General features: G+C 38.8%; 1 long non-coding RNA gene across 1 annotated transcript in view; it reads right to left on the reverse strand.

The window, feature by feature from the left end:
* The window catches only part of LOC120526859, a 179287-nt gene that overhangs the window by 43311 nt on the left and 113033 nt on the right, over positions 1-22943 (reverse strand). Inside the window, exons 5-6 of the long non-coding RNA XR_005633200.1 lie at positions 3087-3240; positions 2648-2726 (exon numbers count right to left, since the gene is read on the reverse strand). This is a non-coding gene — a long non-coding RNA (uncharacterized LOC120526859). The remainder of the gene's footprint in view (positions 1-2647; positions 2727-3086; positions 3241-22943) is intronic.

The raw sequence follows: 22943 nt of genomic DNA on the forward strand, positions 1-22943 counted from the left end.
GTTAGTCATTTTGTTTTTTCTTGTAACATTATAAAATCATTCATTGATATGTCTTAATCAGTCCTAACTAAAAAAAAATATGTTCATCCACTGTCTAAACCAGACTAATCTAATTATAGAACTTCAGGAACCCCTAGCCTATCCTGAAAACATCAAGAACCAAAACTGGACATGAAGTTATTTTGAATTATACATTCTGTTTTCATGCTTGCAGACTCCTGTCTTTTGGCTATACCCATTTTTCATATTCTTCCCAGTCTAAATGGTGTTTTATACATACAGACATGTTTCAATAATGCAAGGAAAATGAGATAAACCAAAATAAAAAGTAAAATGAAGCATGAGAATGGCATATTAATAATACAAGTAATAAATATAATGCCACAAAAGACACACATCACCACGTAACAGTCCAAATGTGAGATAATGTTGCAAACTACCTTGACTTTATCTGTTCCAAGTTAAAAATCATCCTGAATGACTACTCTGGAAACATCATTGCAGATATCACTTTTCTGTTTTACTCAGTAATATTTAAGAACTATTAAAGGAAAGGTCACACTTTCGAGCTAATTATATTGAAGAGGCTTAACATTGATGTGACTCAGGCCCTGGATTTCAGCATTACTGTACTTTCTTGAATACAGTAGGAATGTGTTCTTAAACATTTTTGATGCCACAACTGTCTCTACCTTTCTGTTAATAGTCAGTCTGATTTACAACACAATACATATTCTAATACAGTAGACAATGTAAATTGTAAGGTTTATAGTTTTTATTTGAAACTGAGGACTGTGCCTGACCTAGTTGCCCCACAAAAACTTGATAAGAAATAAAATACCGCCATAATGACATGGAAAACTCAAGCAGTCTGAAAACTCAAAAGAGAGTACAGTAAGGCCAAGTGTAAAAATGGACAAAAACGAAATCCACAACTCACTAAGAAATAGTGGAGGCTGAAACTACCCAATACAATACAGTAAGCCAACTTGAGAGACAGTGCTACTTCTCCAAAATTAAACAAGATACTGCATTGAAATCTGTAAGAATGGAAGCTTTAACCATCATTGGATAAATATGAGGCTTTTGCAGCATTGTTTTCAGACAAATAAAATCATTAAAATAAATAAATATAAAAGAGAGTACAACACAGACCTCTAGAACAAACCTTACAGATATTTTATTTATTTTTTTTTTTTTAAGAAGCATCTAATTTACTGCTTTTGACCAATCCTGGCTAGACAAGATTTATGACCTTGAGAATTTCACATGTAGCTCTTGGGTAAGTCAGGCTTGTTCTTTTACCTTACAGACTGTAACAAGAATGGAAGTTTAATGTCACTGTGCGCTGTACAAGAAATTATTTTATAAATCCACTCACATGTACATGCCAGGCCAAAGTTAGTACCCAGGGGCTGTCAACATTTAGAAACTGCTAGTCTAGCATTTGGAGAGAGAGAAGGGGACAACTGCGAAAACAGGCATTGTACTATTTCTGTATGTTAGAAATGAAATTGAATCCTTTCCTTTCCTTGTTTGGAACCTAAGTAAAGGCCTGTACATGAAGGAACTAGTATAAAAGGCTTGGACAGCAGCCAAACATTTCAAAGCCGACGGACGGGTGATATCGTCATCTGTCCTGAAAAGCCTTAAACGTGGTATTGTCATGCTATTATGGCTTTCTCCGTTTGTAATGCTGAGTAAATCGTCAGTAAAGAAAGCTAAGTTATTTTCTCTTATGTGATTTTTACTGCCGTATCATTATGGGAGGGATATCGCCCTTTAATATCATCTCTGTATTTTTCGGTTACTTAAAACGCCGCAGTTATAAAATAACTTATTCCAATTAGGGAGCTATATTGCCCCTAAAAGGAAACACAAACTTGCAGAGTGTGGTTAATACGCATGTGGAGGTCCCTGATTCATAATGTATACTACTTCTGAACTTGTATTCTCAGAGTGGAACACACATATAAAGAAATGTTTTTTCTAGTCTAGTGAAGTTTTTCTAAATGCATGCCTTTCACTACAAAGATGCATATTTTAATATAATATGTAAAATATGAAAGGAAATCACACCAAACAATTATCAAAAAGTTATGTAAATCACTGACAGTTAACTGTTGATTGGATTTTGTCAGTTTTCCAGATTCGTTGTGTGGTAGGTGTAGCAATGCAGCGTACAAGTGCATGCTCTTAATATCTCCTCTCTCTCTCTCTCCTTTGAAAACCATTGTAGGTAGACTGCTGCTTAACAAAAATTATTTTGACTGTTCCATCCTGAATTTTAGACCTACTCTTGAGTAAAAATCTAGAAAAAGTAACTTATTGGCAATTACATTATTACTTAAATAATATATTTTTTGTCAGATTCTATTTCAAATTATAAAATAGGAACTACTTTGGTTTTTATTTTGTTAGGTCTGAGTGCAGTATTTTACACCATTGATCAAAGAATTCTTTTAACAATCTTAGCCAGAGGATGACGCTTGAGTTGGTTTCATTCATGCATATCATAAAGAAAATTCTTTGTAAATTGTGTTAATTGTATATCCTAGATCCATTATGTTACACATGGTGGGCATGTACAATCTATGGGGGTGGGGTCAAAAGGAGTATTTCCTCCTTCACCTATACTTAAACTTACTTAACATGCGCCACTTGAATTCAGCACAAAGTAGGTGCTCATCCCTCCAGTTCACTCCAATTTCATTCTGTATTCAGTGCTGCAGGAAAGAAGGAAAGCTCACAGTTTTGAAACAATCTTTTATGGTAATTTCCCGATGTATTATTGTCATTTTAAGTCTGCATTGTTTGTTTAGTAAGCAAACTGTGTTTGACTTCAGAATATGTCATATATACTGAGTTTATTGTGTATTAACATTTATAAATACTGTTATGTCTCAGTCAAGTGAGGAAACAGGCAGATGAGTCTGTACTAGTGGGTAGAGCCATGTGTGCTGGAGAAGCACGAAAGTAGTTGAGCTGAGCAAATCTGTTGATTTGACTGGATTATGAGGATGGCTTGCATTTAGAGAAAAACTAAACAAAGATGGAGATTACTCTGAGAAGTTACAGTACTTTACCAGGCGTCATCAGAGGCCAACAGTGGGGAGTTAGTCCAGGTTCCCCATCAGAAAAAAACAAACAAATGATCCTTTCGAAGGCTATTAATTGTTGCATCTGTCAGCATACAAGTCCTTCCTCTACCACACCTCAAGTACTTCTAATACATTGAATCTGTTAAGGAAAAGAAAATGATAGAAGTCATCAAACATATGATCATATTACTTTTTTGAACAAGTTTTATTAATAGCATAATAAAATTATTAATTATTTTTAATACAACATTATGCTAGAGTATTGAGATTGACAGTGAAATTAAAGTTTTACTTGGGTAGCTGCAACTCAAGCTCCGTTTCAACCTCTATACCATTAACACCTTAAATACCCTGTACAGATTCTTTTTTTTTTTTTGTCCTCCCTGGCCATTGGAGCTTACTTGTATTCTATGCTAATTAGTGTTCCCTAATTCTATTTTATTTATTTTGTCTTTTTTCTCTTTCTTCATCAAGTAAAGCACTTTGAGCTACATCAGTGGTATGAAAATGTGCTAGATAAATAAATGTTGTTGTTGACCCTGCCCCAATCCATACTCTAACACATTTTTTGTTGTTGTACGGACAAAAACTAAATTATGTAAAATCTACAAACATCAGGTATCCATAAAACCAGGTACACGAAGAGAGCTTAAAAGGGGCAGGTACCAAGTTCATGTCAACAAGGTCTTGGAAATAAATTAGATCATCTGACTTTATAATAAGACCAGAAGTACAAAATCTATACATTCAAAAATAAATTTTATTTACATGTTAAACATTTAACAAGCCTGCATTCTTTCACTTACAAACTATACCAAGAGTAAGATTTCTTAAATCATTGCAAGACACATGCAATGCATTTGTCTTTAGCTGTCTGTGGAGTTTTGTGACATACTCATAGGTTTTGAACAAACTGCAGCTGAAGTATATTTTAAGTAACCCTCAAAGAATCTGAATTAAAAAAAAAATTCAAACACATTACACTTGTTTTATATGCTTCCTTAGAAGGCTGGCGTCCTTCAACATCTGCAATAAGATGCTGCAGATGTTCTATCAGACGGTTTTGGCGAGCGCCCTCTTCTACGCAATGGTGTGCTTTGGAGGCAGCATAAAGAAGAGGGATGCCTCACGCCTGGAAAAACTGGTGAGGAAGGCAGGCTCTATTGTAGACATGGAGCTGGATAGTTTGACATCTGTGGCAGAGCAACAGGCGCTGAGCAGGCTCCGGTCAATCATGAAGAATCCAATGCATCCACTGAACAGTATCATCTCCAGACACAGGAGCAGCTTCAACGACAGACTGCTCTCACTGTCCTGCTCCACTGACAGACTGAGGAGATCATTCCTCCCCCATACCATGCGACTCTTCAGTTCCATCCAGGGGAGTAAATGTTAACATTATAAAAAATTATTGTCTGTTATACCTGCATTTTTATCACTCTTTAATTATATATTGTTCTTTATCAGTATGCTGCTGCTGCTGGAGTATATTAATCCCAAGGGAAAATTCATTACACTATAACTGTTTCCTGTAGACTCTGAACAATCTAGCATATTCTTATATTTTGGAGTATCCATTCCCATACATTTCAAATCATAATCTTTTAACACCTACTTGCTTATTATAGTGCGAGGGAAGCATAAAAGAAATGGTGAGGTGGCCTTTTGGTTTTAAGCACCAAAAATCTAGAAAACTTTACCATTAGAGATACAGCACGCCAGATTTGTATGGTTGAACACAAAAAAAAAAAAACCAAAAAAAACCTTTTCTAAATCGAGACGGTTAGTTATAATATCCATCCATCCATTATCCAACCTGCTATATCCTAACCACAGGGTCACAGGGGTCTGCTGGAGCCAATCCCAGCCAACACAGGGTGCAAGGCAGGAAACAAACTCTGGGCAGTGCACCAGCCCACCGCAGGGCACACACACACACCAGGGACAATTTAGGATCGCCAATCAACCTAACCTGCATGTCTTTGGACTGTGGGAGGAAACTGGAGCACCCAGAGGAAACCCACGCAGACACGGGGAGAACATGCAATATCCAAGCAGGGAGGACCTGGGAAACGTACCTGGGTCTTCTAGCTGTGAGGCAGCAGCGCTATCACTGTGCCACCGTGCCGCCCCTTATAAAAATGTACAATTGTTATTTTTATTGACTAGTCATGAAATCACTACTTTGGTGTATTTTCTTTTTAAGGTATTTGGGTCATAGCGCTATGTGCCACTTCTACCTGCCCAATGCATAAGATCGAAATAATGAAGAAACCTACATAAGATTAACTTCATACTGTAGTTACTAATAATTACTTTTAGGCATATTCAAATGCTCAGAAGGAGCTGCAGGTTTATTTTCTTGAGAAGATGTGGTGCTGGAGTTTTGTTTTTTTCTCTCCTACTTGGTTATTTGATCATATCATTTATTATTAATCTAGACACTTTCTCATTTTCATTGTCTTGTAAATGAATGTTCTTCAGTTTTCTACTTTCTTTTTGATAACTTTCTTGTTTAAGCTATTACTGTAAAGCACTTTAAGCTAATTGAGTGTATGAAAATATTTTATTTAAAATAAATTGTCTTCGTTCTTTTCCTGGTTCAGGGGTGTTCTTATAGATTCTATGCAAGATGGGAATGAGTTCTAATATTTTTTTCTGTTTTTCTCCAGATAATGCAAATTGAGCTACTTGACCGTTTACTACAAGAGAAAAAAAATCAAAAAAAAAAATCTGAACTAAATCTGGCTCACATTTCAAAAATTTTATGAAGAATTTTTGTAATGAATTATTCAGTGTCTTTTCAATGAATAAAGGCATGTTTTTGGAAAAAAGCAGACTGATATCAGCTTTCTGTGTATTACACCTTTGAAATGTGATAATATAGCACATGATGTGAATGCCATGTCTGAATTTTGAAAATGAGGGCTTTTTAAAAACAAAAGAGCAAATGGGTAAAAATGATTAATTACTAAAACATGTAGCAATGAAGCCATTCCAAAATATAGGAATTGTTAAAGGAAGCACTATAAAAGATCTACCTGGAGAAGTAGCTGCTACTAGCTCTCTGGGGCTCAAGCCAATAACATTATAATTACCCAACAATTAGATGTGTCTTCACTGCAGACCGAAAGTAGCATGTATTGTGGTTCAAAGTTTGCTTACCTAGATGACAAAAAGTACAGAACACAGTACACAAAGTATATACACAGTATCTATAGTACATCTTTGAGTATCAATGTTACTAGTTATTGTGTCACATAGATTTATTACAAATACTTTAAATTTATTTAGTTGCTGACTGACTCACTGATACAAACTACACATTGTTCCTATTAAAAAATATCAAATATGGATTAAAAAATGAGAAAACATTTTAGTGGAAATTGCCAAATCAACATAGACTATTCAAACTCAATTCCAAAAAAAAGCTGGGACAGTTTGGAAAATGCTAATAAGCAAAAATAAGTGATCTGCAAATTTACTCTGACTTATATTCAAAGAGGGCGGCGCGGTGGCGCAGTGGTAGCGCTGCTGCCTCGCAGTTAGGAGACCCGGGTTCGCTCCCAGGGTCCTCCCTGCGTGGAGTTTGCATGTTCTCCCCGTGTCTGCGTGGGTTTCCTCCGGGCGCTCCGGTTTACTCCCACAGTCCAAAGACATGCAGGTTAGGTGGATTGGCAATTCTAAATTGGCCCTAGTGTGTGCTTGGTGTGTTTGTGTGTGTCCTGTGGTGGGTTGGCACCCTGCCCAGGATTGGTTCCTGCCTTGTGCACTGTGTTGGCTGGGATTGGCTCCAGCAGACCCCCATGACCCTGTATTCGGATTCAGCGGGTTAGAAAATGGTTGGTTGGTTGGTTATATTCAAACAAAACCAATATAAAGACAAGGTATTTCATGTTGATCTTAATCAAATGAATTGTTTTTTGAAGATGTACATTTATTCTGAAATTGATGCTTGCAACACATTCCAAAAGAGTTGGAATGGGGCGGTTTAGAACTGATAATGATGTGACAAGTTGAAACAAGATGATGTGAAGCAGGTGACATTAAACAGGTAAGGAAATGAATAACTCTGACCAGGCAAGAGTTGAAACTTGTGTTGGAAAAATGCAAACTACATATAGTCCGACTCACCTCTACATACAGTACTGGCCCTGGAGCAAGTCTTATCAATCAAAGGTAGTCCCTCATACCCAAAAAAAAAAAAAAAAGTGGCCATGGATGATTAAGCCAATACTTGCATGATCCTGGCTGAATATTATACACAGTGAATGAGATGGTTGCCTCAATACGACCTGGTTTGAACATTAAGTAATGCTTCCTCTAGCATCGTGGCTACATGTTGCTGTCCAGCGGTTTCTTTCCATGAACCTTCATGAACCCGACTTGCAGGTTGGTGCAACTCTAACAACTAAAAGTCAGGACGGTATGGAAAATGAAAAAAAAAAAAAAAATGTGATTCTTAAATTTACTTTGACTTTTATTTCATTGCAGACATTATGAACTCAAGATACTTCATATTTTGTCTGGTCAACTTCATTTCATTTATTAATTTACATCCATTTCTCCATTTTAGGCCTGCAACACATTCCAAAGAAAGTTGGGACAGTGAAGTATTCACCATTCTGTACTGTCGCCATTCCTTCTCACAACACTAAAAAGGCATTTTAGCAATGAGGAAACCCAAGTGATGAAGCCTTTCAGGTGTAATTTTGTCCTGCAAACACGTCTGAAGGTGTGCAACAGTACAGGGTTGTCGTCAATATATTTTTCATTTCAAAATCCTCCACACATTCTCTATTGCAGATAGGTCAGTACATTAGACAGGCCTGTACAATAAGTACCCATACCCTCTTTTTATGCAGCCATGCCTTTGTAATGTGTGCAGAATGTGGTTATGGATTTTCTTGTTGGAAAATGTGGATGTCCCTGGAAAAGATGAAGGTAGCATATGTTGCTCTAACATCTCAAAGTACTTTTCTGTATTAATGCGGTCATCACAGAAGTATAAATTACCCTTGTAAAGGGCACTGACACAACCCCATGCCCAGTCTGAACATGTACAGTACATACCATGGTTTTACACTGTGATATACAGACTATCGCAGAAACTTCACAATCATTCTGAAAGATTTGTAGTTTTCTCGATTGGGTCTATTGTTCAACCAATTACCGAGTTTACTGATTTTCATTTCCTAACTTCAACAAACAGTTTTCAAATTTATATATTAAGGTCTCTGCTAATTTAATTACTAAGATCTGCCTTTTAGGTCAGATTATAATTTATACTGCTGTACATGAACATCAATAGAGGGATACTTCAACCATAGTGCACTCCATGCTTCATAGCGGGTCAGCAAATGAATTAGATTTTATTAATTTTATTATGGAGATAATTGATATAGCTTTTAACTTGATTAAAATGCAGCTTCGTCCAACTATTGCACATTTATTTACACATTTTGAGGAAACTTTTTTTGAAGATGGCAGTATTCACTGTTACTTTTACTTCCAATATAAACCATATTTAATGACATAAAGCTGGGGATTAACCACTGGTATTTCGGTTGCCAAATGGCTGTGCTTTTATGCACACCCAATCATTTTAAATTGAAATATGACAAATGATACTGGGAGGCACTAACAATATGGATATTCATGAAATGGTGAGAGTTACATTTATAAACTTGTACTTTAAGGTCTCAGTCATACCCAACTGGTACATTCAGGTGCTACATACTGTACATTATAGGTTCCCCAGACAACTCATTTTAAGAAGGATTAAATGGCTAAGAAAGCACACTAACTACAGATGACAGTGCATGGGCAATACAGATTTCAGGAGAAACAAGAGTGCATCAAACAAAACAGAATAATTGGTGAACTTAAATTTGCTATGTACTTTGGCTATAGTCAAGTAGTATAAAAAACGAGTTATGGAATAACTCTGATGCAAATGCAAGTGAAACTTCAAAAAGTGAAAAAATAAAACTCAATGTTTATCAGGAATCCAACTGCCTCTGAAACTGCACCCCTACTGGCATATCATTAAGCCTTGATAAATTGTTATTAGTGGTCCCTAAAAACACAAGTAGGGAGGTCTGGAACAAAATGTGCCTCTACCAAGAATTGACAGAGAACTGAATACTTGTGTAGTCAAATTCATTGTTGTAATAGTTGCTGATATTTGAACTTTTTACCCATAAATGTGTGCTATCATTCAAGTTCAAAGTGTTCACTTCTCAAAGTACTTGAGAAATTTTGTAATACAACCTACAGTATAATAATAAAATTTTTTCAAGTGTAAGCTTACCTGTATTGTTTTCTGTATCACTAAAGTAAGAAGTAACATTCTAAATTAACCTCTGAAGACATCAATAGATTTTTTTCTAAAAGATATTTGCACCTCAGCTACTTGCAAAAACGTTTTTTTCAAACTGACTTTGGTCTGTGTGTAGGCGGCTCTTGAAAGAATGGAAAGGTTTGCTGCTACTTCTCAGAGTATTCGTTGAAGCACAGACTGTCTTTAATTTCAAACTAAACATCTGGATGAAGAATGTTCAAACTAAAATGGTGTTCAGTATTTGCATTTGATTTCACTGCACTTGGATAAAGAATCCAGCCTGCATTTTTGTTTTGTATATTAAATGCAGTAATGAGATTTCCTAAAATTGTAATGAAAAGGCAGATGTATACTTTGATGGAGGTCACAGTATAACATTATGTTTTACCTACATAATAAATGAAACGCATGGAGTGCAGCTGTCATTATGGCTCTCTGCGTGGAGTTTTCATGCTTTACCCCATGTCTGAATGATGTTCCTTCAGGCATTTAAGTTTCTTTCCTCTTGGCATTTGTCCTAGGTTGACTACGAACTTTGTGTAAACAGAGTCTGCAACAGTGTTGGTTGGAATGAAATGTGCTTTACTCTGATAGTTTGATTTCTGCCTTGTGTTTGATGTTGGTGGGACAAGCTTTGAGTCCCCTGTCACTTTACAACAGAAAAAGGAATAGTGTAATTACATGGAAAAGAATAAATCATACTTCACCATAAATGCTATAACTGCAGTGTGGAATATTACATTAGTTCTGCTTTTTCATTAAAAAAAGTTAACAATTGAAATTTCATTCATGGAAATCTTAAACAGTTGCAACGGTTGTAAAAATAATTTTGCTGCTACAACATTAATAAAGTGTATCAAATAAAAATCAAATCAAATTAGCCCAAAAAAATCTGCAATCTTTTACAGTATCTGTTCATCTTGCATTTTAGTAGCTACCATATGAAAAGAATGTTTTCTTTTTTTAAATACTATATGCTCAAAATTGTTCTAGCTATACAAAGATGTGATTAGAACCACTGCATATCTGGGTAGATGAGAGGAAAGCTTCTGAAAATTTCATTTTAATCTGGTTCAGTGTAAGATGACTGTAGTGAATGTGCTTTTCTGAAGACTCCAATTGCATCTTCACTTCACATTGATAAAAAAGAAAGCAAAACAGAAAATAGCATTTGCTTTCCATGAGATATTCTGCCACTATAATGACACTGCGTTATCAATAACCAATACTATGATACCTTATTAATAATTAAATTATTCAAAATCGGTATTGAAACTGTTAATTGAAATATATTATTAAAATATTAAATCCTAAAAAACAAACAATGGCTTTTGACAGCTGGAGATAAGTATTTTGAACTAACACAAAACAAGTTATGTCAGAAGCCTACAATAATACATAACTGAAAATGTTATATAGTGCGCCCCTTTCCCTCTTGGAGTTCTGGTCGTCTTATTGCTGCTGAGCACACCTCTGTGTTGTAAAGTGCAAGTCTATCTCTCAACTATCTTTCTTGAAGAAATCTATCCATCTCTTCCTTGGTTTTCCTTGTTCTTTGTCCTTCACATTTCCCATTTTACTTAATTTCTCAGTTTTCTTATCAGTTGGTCTTCACAGCCCACATTTTTGACATTACAGAGGGTGCAACCATTGTTTTGCAGAGGAGTGTCTTCATCTTAAGTGTCATCCGTTTGATCAAGACTACTCCTATCATCTTTGATCATGCACTGCTACCTGCTCCATGTAACCTTACCTGGACGTCACTTGCTTGTTCCACATCCTCTCCAATCCAATTTTCAAGATGTTTAAATTATTTCACTTGCCTGAATCATTTTTAGATGCTTCTACTCTCACTTTGTTATACTTGTAATCAGCTGTCCTCACCAAGACCTTTTGTTATTACTCATGCACATTTTATGGGCCTCTTGCATTCGATTCCTTTCTTAAAAATGGACTCAAAGTAGAAAGGAAGTGTAAGTGGCATCATCTGCATATGATACCTTTGCTCCATCTTCACATGATGATGAATGACAGAGGGTTCAGTTCTGACTCTTGTTGTAAACCAACTTTCACTCTGAAAACATCAGTGGTCCCAAAACAAGTCCTAACTTTTGTACGGTATTTGGTTCACTATAAAAGTTCATCAAGTATCATTACCATTTATGCAATGGAACAACCAATACTCTTGGAATCTTATAAGACGTCGGCAGTAAGACCAAAAATGTATGTCACAATAGAATTAAAATGATCATAGTTATGGTATATACCATGGTATAATTTATGTGCATATACTTTTCAGACTGAATACAGTTTATGTACTTGTGGAAGCCATTTCTTTTCATAAGGACCATTTTAATCAATTAAAGAAAGGAGATTTGAGGACCTCACTAAAAGAGTTGTTGATGCTCATCAGGCTGGAAAAGGTTACAAAACCATCTCTAAAGAGTTTGGACTCCACCAATCAATCCACAGTCAGACATATTGTGTACAAATGGAGGAAATTCAAGACCATTGTTACCCTCCCCAGGAGTGATCGACCAATGAAGATCACTCCAAGACCAAGGCATGTAATAGTCGGCAAGGTCACAAAGGACCCCAGGGTAACTTCTAAGCAACTGAAGGCCTCTCTCACATTAGCTAATGTTCATGTTCATGTTCATGAGTCCACCATCAGGAGAACACTGAACAACAATGGTGTGCATGGCAGGGTTGCAAGAAGAAAGCCACTGTTCTCCAAAAAAAAAAAAAAAATTGCTGCTCATCTGCAGTTTGCTAAAGATCACGTAGACAAACCAGAAGGCTATTGGAAGAACGTTTTGTGGAGGGAAGAGACCAAAATAGAACTTTTTGGTTTAAATGAAAAATGTTATGTTTGGAGAAAGGAAAACACTGCATTCCAGCATAAGAACCTTATCCCATCTGTGAAACATGGTGGTGGTAGTATCATGGTTTGGGCCTGTTTTGCTGCATCTGGGCCAGGGCGGCTTGCCTTCATTGATGGAACAATGAATTCTGAATTATATCAGGGAATTCTAAAGGAAAATGTCAGGATATCTGTCCAAGAGAAGGTGGGTCATGCAGCAAGACAACGACCCTAAGCACACAAGTCATTCTACCAAAAAATGGTTAAAGAAGAATAAAGTTAATGTTTTGGAATGGCCAAGTCAAAGTCCTGACCTTAATCCAATCGAAATGTTGTGGAAGGACCTGAAGCGAGCAGTTAATGTGAGGAAACCCACCAGCATCCCAAAGTTGAAGCTGTTCTGTACGGAGGAATGGGCTAAAATTCCACCAAGCCGGTGTGCAGGAATGATAAAAAGTTACCAGAAACGTTTAGTTGCAGTTATTGCTGCAAAGGGGGTTCACACCAGATAATGAAAGCAAAGATTCACATACTTTTGCCACTCACAAATATGTAATATTCAATCATTTTCCTTAATAAATAAAATGACCAAGTATAATATTTTTATCTCATTTGTTTAACTGGTTTCTCTTTATCTACTTTTAAGACTTGAGTGAAAATCTGATGATGTTTTAGGTCATATTTATGCAGAAATATAGAACATTCTAAAGGGTTCACAAACTTTCAAGCACCACTGTATATAGCCCTTTTCCCATGTTCAAAGGCTTCACAGAATTTCAGAACAAATAGGAAAAAGCAGAAACAAAATCAAATACCTAACACTAGATATAAAATATCAGCATAACTAAATAAAGAAAACAAAAATCTTTGAATTAGAAAAACAGACAAGAAACCAAAATAAATACAAAAATAAAAATACTACAAGAAAACCCTGAACAAATAACAAATTTTGATACTGTATATATGGAAATGATTCTGAGCACATGGATGGTGGGGTAAACTGAAAGACAGGGTCTGAATATCAGTGTAAATTAAATGCCTTCCTAAGCAAATGAGTTGTTTTTTTTAAAAGAGTCATTTGATTTAATTAATTTATATTCAAAATATCTTTATATTGTCCAAAATAAAAAAAAAATCAGAAGACTTGAACAAGAAATACACGTATATTGCACAAACCTTTAAAAAGGCACAAAATCTTTCAAAATGTGTGCTATATAGACTATACAATAAAAAATATTTAAAGAGATTGAAAATAAAACAAATATTCAAAGAACTATTCTTCCCAGTTCATTTGGTTATCCATTAAATAAAAAAAATCCTCCCCATGGGCTCACCACCTATGGGAGGGGTCAAGGGGTGGCCGAAGGCGGGGACCTTGCGGTCTGATCCTCGGCTACAGAAACTGGCTCTTGGGACGTGGAATGTCACCTCTCTGAAGGGAAGGAGCCTGAGCTAGTGCTGAGGTCGAGAGGTTCCGGCTAGATATAGGTCGGACTCACCTCGACGCACAGCTTGAACTCTGGAACAAATCTCCTTGAGAAGGGCTGGACTCTCTACCACTCTGGAGTTGCCCCCGGTGAGAGGCGCCGAGCAGGTGTGGGCATACTTATTGCCCCCCGACTCGGAGCCTGTGCATTGGGGTTTTCCCCAGTGGACTAGAGGGTGGCCTCCCTCCACCTTTGTGTGCTTGGGGGGGAAGGGTCCTGACTGTTGTTTGTGCGTATGCACCGAACAGCAGTTTGGAGTATCCACCCTTTTTGGAGTCTCTGGAGGGGTGCTAGAGGGCATACCTTCTGGGGATTCCCTCGTTTTGCTGGGAGACTTCAATGCTCACGTGGGCAATGACAGTGAGACCTGGAAGGGCGTGATTGGGAGGAATGGCCCCCCCGATCTGAACCCGAGCGGTGTTTTGTTATTGGACTTCTGTGCTCGTCACGGATTGTCCATAACGAACACCATGTTCAAGCATAAGGGTGTTCATATGTGCACTTGGCACCAGGACACCCTAGGCCTCAGGTCGATGATCGACTTTGTGGGCGTGTCGTCGGACTTGCGGCCATATGTCTTGGACACTTGGGTGAAGAGGGGCGAGCTGTCAACTGATCACCACCTGGTGGTGAGTTGGCTTTGATGGTGGGGAAGATGCCGGTCAGACCTGGTAGGCCCAAACGTGTTGTGAGGGTCTGCTGGGAACGGCTGGCAGAGTCCCCTGTCAGAAGTAGCTTCAACTCCCACCTCCGGCAGAACTTCAACCACGTCCCGAGGGAGGTGGGGACATGGAGTCGAATGGGCCATGTTCCGTGCCTCTATTGTTGAGGCGGCTGACCGGAGCTGTGGCCGCAAGGTGGTCGGTGCCTGTCATGGCGGCAATCCCCGAACCCGTTGGTGGACACGGCGGTGAGGGATGCCGTCAAGCTGAAGAAGGAGTCCTATAGGACTTTTTTGTCCTGTGGGTCTCTGGAGGCAGCTGATAGGTACCGGCAGGCCAAGCGGAACGCGGCTTCGGTTGTTGCTGAGGCAAAAACTCGGGCATGGGAGGAGTTTGGAGAGGCCATGGAGAACGACTTTCGGATGGCTTCGAGGAGATTCTGGTCCACCGTCCGGCGTCTCAGGAGGGGGAAGCAGTGCAGTGTCAACACCGTATATGGTGGGGATGGTGCGCTGCTGACCTCGACTCGGATGTTGTGGGTCGGTGGGAGGAGTACTTCGAAGACCTCCTCAATCCCACTAACATGCCTTCCAATGAGGAAGCAGAGCCTGGGGACTCTGAGGTGGGCTCTCCCATCTCTGGGACTGAAGTCACCGAGGTGGTCAAAAAACTCCTTGGTGGCAGGGCCCCGGGGGTGGATGAGATACCGAGTTCCTTAAGGCTCTGGATGTTGTAGGACTGTCTTGGTTGACACGTCTCTGCAACATCGCATGGACATCGGGGACAGTGCCTCTGGATTGGCAGACCGGGGTGGTGGTCCCCCTCTTTAAAAAGGGGGACCGGAGGGTGTGTTCCAACTATAGAGGGATCACACTCCTCAGCCTCCCTGGAAAAGTCTATTCGGGGTTCTGGAGAGGAGGGTCCGTCGGATAGTCAACCTCCGATTCAGGAGGAACAGTGTGGTTTTCGTCCTGGTCGCGGAACAGTGGACCAGCTCTTCACCCTTAGCAGAGTCCTGGAGGGTGCATGGGAGTTTGCCCAACCAGTCTACATGTGTTTTGTGGACTTGGAAAAGGCATTCGACCGTGTCCCTCGGGGAATCCTGTGGGGGTGCTCGGGAGTATGGGGTACGGACCCCTGATAAGAGCTGTTCGGTCTCTGTACAACGGTGTCAGAGCTTGGTCCGCATTGCCAGCAGTAAGTCGAGCCCGTTTCCAGTGAGAGTTGGACTCCGCCAGGGCTGCCCTTTGTCACCGATTCTGTTCATAACTTTTATGGACAGAATTTCTAGGCGCAGCCAGGGTGTTGAAGGGGTCCGGTTTGGTGGACTCAGGATTGGGTCACTGCTTTTTGCAGATGATGTTGTCCTGTTTGCTTCATCAGGCCGTGATCTTCAGCTCTCTCTGGATTGGTTCGCAGCTGAGTGTGAATCGGCTGGGATGAGAATCAGCACCTCCAAATCCGAGAGCATGGTCCTCAGCAGGAAAAGGGTGGAGTGCCCTCTCAGGGTTGGGGAGAGATCCTGCCCCAAGTGGAGGAGTTCAAGTATCTCGGGGTCTTGTTCACGAGTGAGGGAAGAATGGAGCGTGAGATCGACAGGCGGATTGGCGCGGCATCCGCAGTGATGCGGGCTCTGCATCGGTCTGTCATGGTGAAAAAGGAGCTGAGCCGTAAGGCAAAGCTCTCAATTTACCAGTCGATCTACGCTCCTACCCTCACCTATGGTCATGAGCTATGGGTAGTGACCGAAAGAACGAGATCGCGAATACAAGTGGCTGAAATGAGTTTCCTCCGCAGGGTGTCTGGGCTTTCCCTTAAAGATAGGGTGAGAAGCTCAGTCATCCGGGAGGGGCTCAGAGTAGAGCCGCTGCTCCTCCGCATCGAGAGGAGTCAGATGAGGTGGCTCAGGCATCTGATCAGGATGCCTCCTGGACGCCTCCCTGGTGAGGTGTTCCGGGCACGTCCAACTGGGAGGAGGCCCCGGGGAAGACCCAGGACACGCTGGAGGGACTATGTCTCCCGGCTGGCCTGGGAACGCCTTGGGATTCTCCCGGAAGAGCTGGAAGAAGTGGCCGGGAGAGGGAAGTCTGGGCCTCTCTGCTTAAGCTGCTGCCCCGCGACCCGACCTCGGATAAGCGGAAGAGGATGGATGGATGGATGGAAAAAAAAAAATCAAGACTAACTATACTTATATATTGTCTTTTAACATTCTGTATTGTTGTCTGGTTTGGTTCAGCAACGACACACTCCAAGTCTAAATTGAAGTATTTTGTGAGGTCTGCTGAGAAAATAATTGGCTGTGCTCTTCCATCTGTGGCAGACCTGTATATATCTTGTGTCAAAAGGATCACCATGAGCTTATCTAACATAGCTAATCACATATTCCAAAAACTCCCCTCTGGTAAATGCTTCTGGTCAAAATTAATACACACTTCAATAGTTTCTTTTTCAGAACTATAGCCTTCTCAAACCAATAATTTAGCCTTTCTTCTTTGCATATTCATGTGTTCTGTCATATACCAAATGAAGGGGTATGTGTTTATCGTGTATGTACATGTATGTGTGTGCACATGCATACACACTATGCACTCATACTTTCACATGCACATCATCATCTGCACATCTCCTTTATAATTGTACTATTCTGCATAACTTTTTAAACTTGTGCTATTTATGTTATTTATATTTGATGATATATTCCATTATAGCCAGCTGCAAATCTACCAAGTCAAATTTCAGTACATTAAGTATTGGCAAATAAAAGTGAATATAATCTTTATGAACATAAAGAAAAACTGTATATAAACAAAGTAAAAGTGATTCTGATTCTGATCTTCAGGAAACCGCATATAAGCAAACCAAAGAAAATGTACATCTTCGATGACAGAATACTGCCTCAGCAGAGGCTATCAAACGAAGCTCTACAATACTAAAGAATGCTTTTGCAGTTTTCACAATTGTATTTCTAGAGAAACAGATGTTGAACAATTAAAAAAATTCTAATGAAAAAAAAAACCTCTCCCATTCCATTACTTTCTAACTTTGAAGATATAGCATTTGAACATACATGGATCAAGAGATGTAAAATAATGCTTATTGTTGATTACTTTATACTTAAAGTTTGCTCCTGCTTTTTTTTTTTTTTTTTAAAAAAAAAACTCTGCGATGCTCCTTTTACCTTGGTTTCCTAAACATCTGCTTATTTTGTTTAATCCAGGTATATTTTATTATCAATACTGTTGGTGTTTGAAGTGGAAAAAACACTGACTTATTTTATCAGCTTTTTATTGGCTTCTTTTGTGATTGTGGGAGTGTGTTAATGTCAGTGACTGTGTCAAAATCTAAAGACACGGTCAAATCTAAAAATAATTTTGATGACAGAAAGGGGACAAGAGAGTCTGGTAATTGGGGTAGGGCACTCAGAGTACAAAAATGCAATGGTAAACAGCTTCAGAGGTTTTGTTGTTGCATATTGTGAGAAGTGACGGCTGTGTCACTCCCCTCAGTGGCTTCCTTATGTTCTTGGATGGAGGGTGATTGCTTACCCAACTGGGACAACATGAGAAAAGAAAATTAATGAATGGGCATTCTGGTCAGGTTGGTTGTTGGTGCCTTCCCCGGTTGGGAAGACACAGTGGAAGGACCTTCTTCCCAAGGTTTTATATTCTCCTGATACATGGGGTGGCAGCATTCCCCTGGTGGAGTTCCCACTTGCACATCTGCACAGCATGGTGGGAATTGTAGTCCAAATGGTCAGCGCTGTTGGTGTACTTGGGTGCTGCCAGGGGGAGCTGTAGGGTACAGTTGTCCCTAATATGGGGAGCTTCTGCCCGACTTGGAAACGATTCCAAAGTACCGTGTTGAGGCATTGGAAGTGCTCTCTATTCCAGCATAGAAGAAGCCACCTCATCTTTGTCAGGAAGTCAGAGTTGGGAGGAAGAGGACAACACTCATTGTGGAGGTGGAAGGACACCGAAAGGCCTTTGAATTATTACATTATATTGTGTGGACTGACCTAAAAGCCTGTCAAGGTATTGTTACTCATAAAATAACTTTGTTTTAACTTGGAACTGTGTCTGTAGTAGCTGTGTCTGGTGAACCCTAGAGTCCACAGTGGTAAAAATTATAAATGAAAATTTCTGCTGGTTGACAAATTTCTATCAGTGTCTCATTTCTACCACTATACTGCATACCACTAAATCTTATTATATACAATTCTTCAAGTCCACAAAGCCTATCTACTATTATCACAAATATTTCTCCTTTTTTCTATTTTCTGTATAATAATGAACACAGGGTGTATCGTGCTTCCTCCTCTCAAGGATCCAAATTGTTTCTCACCTAATTTTTGTTCAATATTTACTCCTATTCTTTTCTCTGTGATTTTTCCCAGTATCTTCACTCTGTGTGCCAGTAATTTCACCCGCTATAATTGCTACGTCAATGCACAGTTATTCTTAACGATAGATACTAGTAACTCTCTCCATTCTCCTTGCAACTCTCCTATCATCTTTTCCACTGCATGTTTTGCATGAATTTTGATCATGTCCACTGAAGCCTAATCTGGCTGTACTGCTTTTTTATGACCTTTCCTTCACCATTGACATCTTCACTTTTCTTACAGAAAAATCTAGATCTGGTCAACCAAATTTGCCAGAGTGGCAGAATCACTGCCTTACAGTAAGGAAACCTCCCCAAAAAATAATGCAGAGTAGGTGGATTAGCAATCCTAAATTGGCCCAAGTATGTGGTTGGTGTGTCTGTGTGTGTTAGCCCTGTGCTATGGTAGCTGGGATAGGCTTCAGTACCCCCATGACCCTGTCAAGGACTAAGCTGGTTAGAAAATGACTGAGCTAGTGCTTGCACTGCGAGTTTATTTTCTACATTTAGCAATCTCTCAAAATACCTTTGCAATCTCCTTTTTGCCATCTTATTTTCTCATCATTTATAAATGGTAATATTGTCCATATCCACTTCACATTTTGCAGCACATCTGCCCTTTGCCCTCTTGCATGTCTTCTGTTCCCATGCTAAGGTCACTCTTAATCATCTGACAAAATCCTGTTAATGTCTCTTCTCTGGCCTTTCTTTTTCATCTCTATTTAGCTTCTTTATAAACTTTATTTTTATTATTGTATTTGTATGATATTTATATCTGTCATATTTACAAAGCATTTGTAATTATTGGTTTTTGAAATACATTTTACATTAAATTACATGCACTTATGACATTCAAGAAAGATGAGAACATTTAGGCCATATACTGTAAGATTTAGGAAGGCTACTTGTGGTTCCCTTCTACTACAATATGAACACAGTCTTGCTGTTATTATTAAGTCAACAAAACTATTATGTTTTACATTAAAACAACATGCTAAAAGTATTACAGTTTTGGTTTTGAGGGGGCATAAAGTGGATGAAAAAGAAAATATGCAATATTTGTGTGTTAGAGAAGCAGTGATATGAACAAAGCACCATTCCATCACTAGGTATCCTGAAATTCTCTTATATCAGGCCAGTTTGAAGTTGCCAATTAACCTGCGGGTCTTTGAGATTAAGGAGGAAACCAGAAACAACTCACCCACAAAATGGCTGGCAGTATAACATCCACACAGACAGAGATTAGCCTTGGAAAATAAAGGCCGCTTTCAGTCACATGAATTAACCGCCACATCACTATTTCCAGCCAAGATAAAGTAATTTCAAAGCTATTTTGTCCTAATGATACAGGAGGAGGAGTCCATCTTAGTAGAAATGGATGAAAGGAAAGAAACAACCATGGATGTGACAGCAGACCACTGAAGGAAAACATCATTAAGACAGGTAAAATTTAGTGTTTCCATTTAAAATACCCTGCATGTGTTTTGGATGTGGGAGGATACTGCATTACCTGAATTAAACTCTGGCAGACCTTTTAGATGACAGTCTACCACAATAAATGAAAATTCCTATTGGAATGTGCATGTAATTAGTTTAACCTTACAAGCATCTAGTTAGGCTATATTTATTATGTAAGACAGAATGAAATATTTCTAATTTCCAATTAGGAAAATGGAGAGAACAAAAATCTGCAGCCACTACTGACCTTAAGGCCCAAAATTGAGGAAACTTTGTAGCGGTCAGAAGCCGCTAAGATTCACACCGTCGTGAGTGACGGTGATTTATTTATTTTACTCAAGGATTACCAGGGACAACCCCAGCCTTGGCACAACACACACACATACACACACACACACACACACTACAGAGACAACAAAGAAAAACATGCTGGGAATTTAAACGATAAAAAAGTATAATGAAATTAAATTAACTAAATGAAAACAATAATACCACCCCGATCCCTTCGGCGATATTACATTTAACAGATAAACACGACAAACACACAGTAAAGTCCATGGATGAAATGAGCAGCGGTGAAGTTAAGTCCAGCGATTTGCATGAAGAGAAGGAAATGGAAAAACACAGTCCTACCGGTAATTGTTGAAGTATGATGACAGATGAATGGTTCAGGAGCCCTCCTTCTTCCGGGTAAGCCAATGAATCCAGACATCGTCCTCAGTAAACAGTAAACAGGTAGACAAATGATTCCAGACCCCAACAAACAATACAATCCAGGACACGAAGATGTATGGCAGAAAAATGGCAGGCAATTCAACAGATAAATACAAGCACCAAACAAACAAAACAAACTTTTTTTTTCCTTCGACCCCTGCCCTCCTTTTAAACCCCTCTGGCCACCTTTGACCCCCAACAGCAGCCCCTGAAAGGACTGCTGAGAGATGCAGTTCTAACTATTAGTAGCATTGCTACAACTTGCTCTAGGGTGTCTGCTAATCCATTTAAGCTTTGTGTCATGGTCAAACTTAGCAAAATGGTTTTTATTTATTTATAAAAGTGGATAAATAAAAAACAGTACATACTTTAGCATTGACCCCAGCAAGATCTCCTTTTTAAGTTCACTTAATAACCATTCCATGCTATATTGTGCTATATATTGTTCTGCTTAAGCAAGTTTTATGCTCATCTAGACACTTCACTTTGGATCTTTTTGCTTATAGTATGGTGATTATCCTCTTATGAAATACCTTATCCAAAGCTTTCTGCAGTAGTCTTGTAGTGACTGTTAAAGGTGAACAAGAGCTCCAAGGAATATAAAATATTTATCAATGCATTATGCTCAATTATATTACTAATATTCTGGATCATGCTTCTCATTATTATCTTCATTTGATGATAATCTGTAAACTTTGATAAAAAATCTTTCATAAAACCACTCCAATTGGTGACTTTAATACTCAGATGCACAAGGAAACTGACACATTCAGCAAAAGATTTCCACTCCTATTCATTTCAGGATTGAATAGTTGTACAATCAAGCCATACATTAGCTAATGTTATTTACAATTTTGAAATTTAAAATGTTTTTCTCTTTTCTACTAATGAACCCATCTCAGATACCACCAAAAATATTCAAAAATTCCTTCCTATGAGGATTTCCTGTTTTCTGTTTATGCGCATGCTAATAATTTAGGAAGTAACTATTTAACAATTAGCAAAAACAGAAGTGTTTTACATGTTTTGGATTATGCAACATGAGTATTGTGAGATTCTTTTTTCTTTTTTACATGTTGTTGTACATGTTGTAAAGTACTGGTCACTGTTGCTTTCTATTACAGTTAGGTCCATAAATATTTGAAGAGAGACAACTTTTTTCTAATTTTAGTTCTGTACATTACCACAATGAATTTTAAATGAAGCAACTCAGATGCAGTTGAAGTGCAGACTTTAAGCTTTAATTCAGTGGGTTGAACAAAAAGATTGCATAAAATGTGAGGCAACTAAAGCATTTTTTTAACACAATCCCTTTATTTCAGGGGCTCAAAAGTAATTAGACAACTGACTCAAAGGCTATTTCATGGGCAGTTGTGGGCAAGTCCGTCGTTATGTCATTATCAGTTAAACAGATAAAAGGCCTGGAGTTGATTTGAGGTGTGATGCTTGCATGTGGAATATTTAGCTGTGATCAAACAACATGCGGTCAAAGGAGCTCTCCATACAGGTGAAAGAAGCCATCCTTAAGCTGCGAAAACAGAAAAACCCAACTGAGAAATTGCTACAATATTACGAGTGGCAGAATCTACAGTTTGGTGCATCCTGAGAAAGAAAGTAAGCCCTGGTGAACTCAGCAAAGCAAAAAGACCTGGACATCCACGGAAGACAACAGTGGTGGATGATCACAGAATCATTTCCATGGTGAAGAGAAACCCCTTCACAACAGCCAACCAAGTGAACAACACTCTCCAGGGGGTAGGCGTATCGATATCCAAGTCTACCATAAAGAGAAGACTGCATGAAAGTAAATACAGAGGGTGCACTGCAAGGTGCAAGCCACTCATAAGCCTCAAGAATAGAAAGGCTAGATTGGACTTTGCTAAAGAACATCTAAAAAAGCCAGCACAGTTCTGGAAAAACATTCTTTGGACAGAT

Source organism: Polypterus senegalus, chromosome 3 (assembly GCF_016835505.1).
Source record: "Polypterus senegalus isolate Bchr_013 chromosome 3, ASM1683550v1, whole genome shotgun sequence".
NCBI lineage: Eukaryota > Metazoa > Chordata > Cladistia > Polypteriformes > Polypteridae > Polypterus > Polypterus senegalus.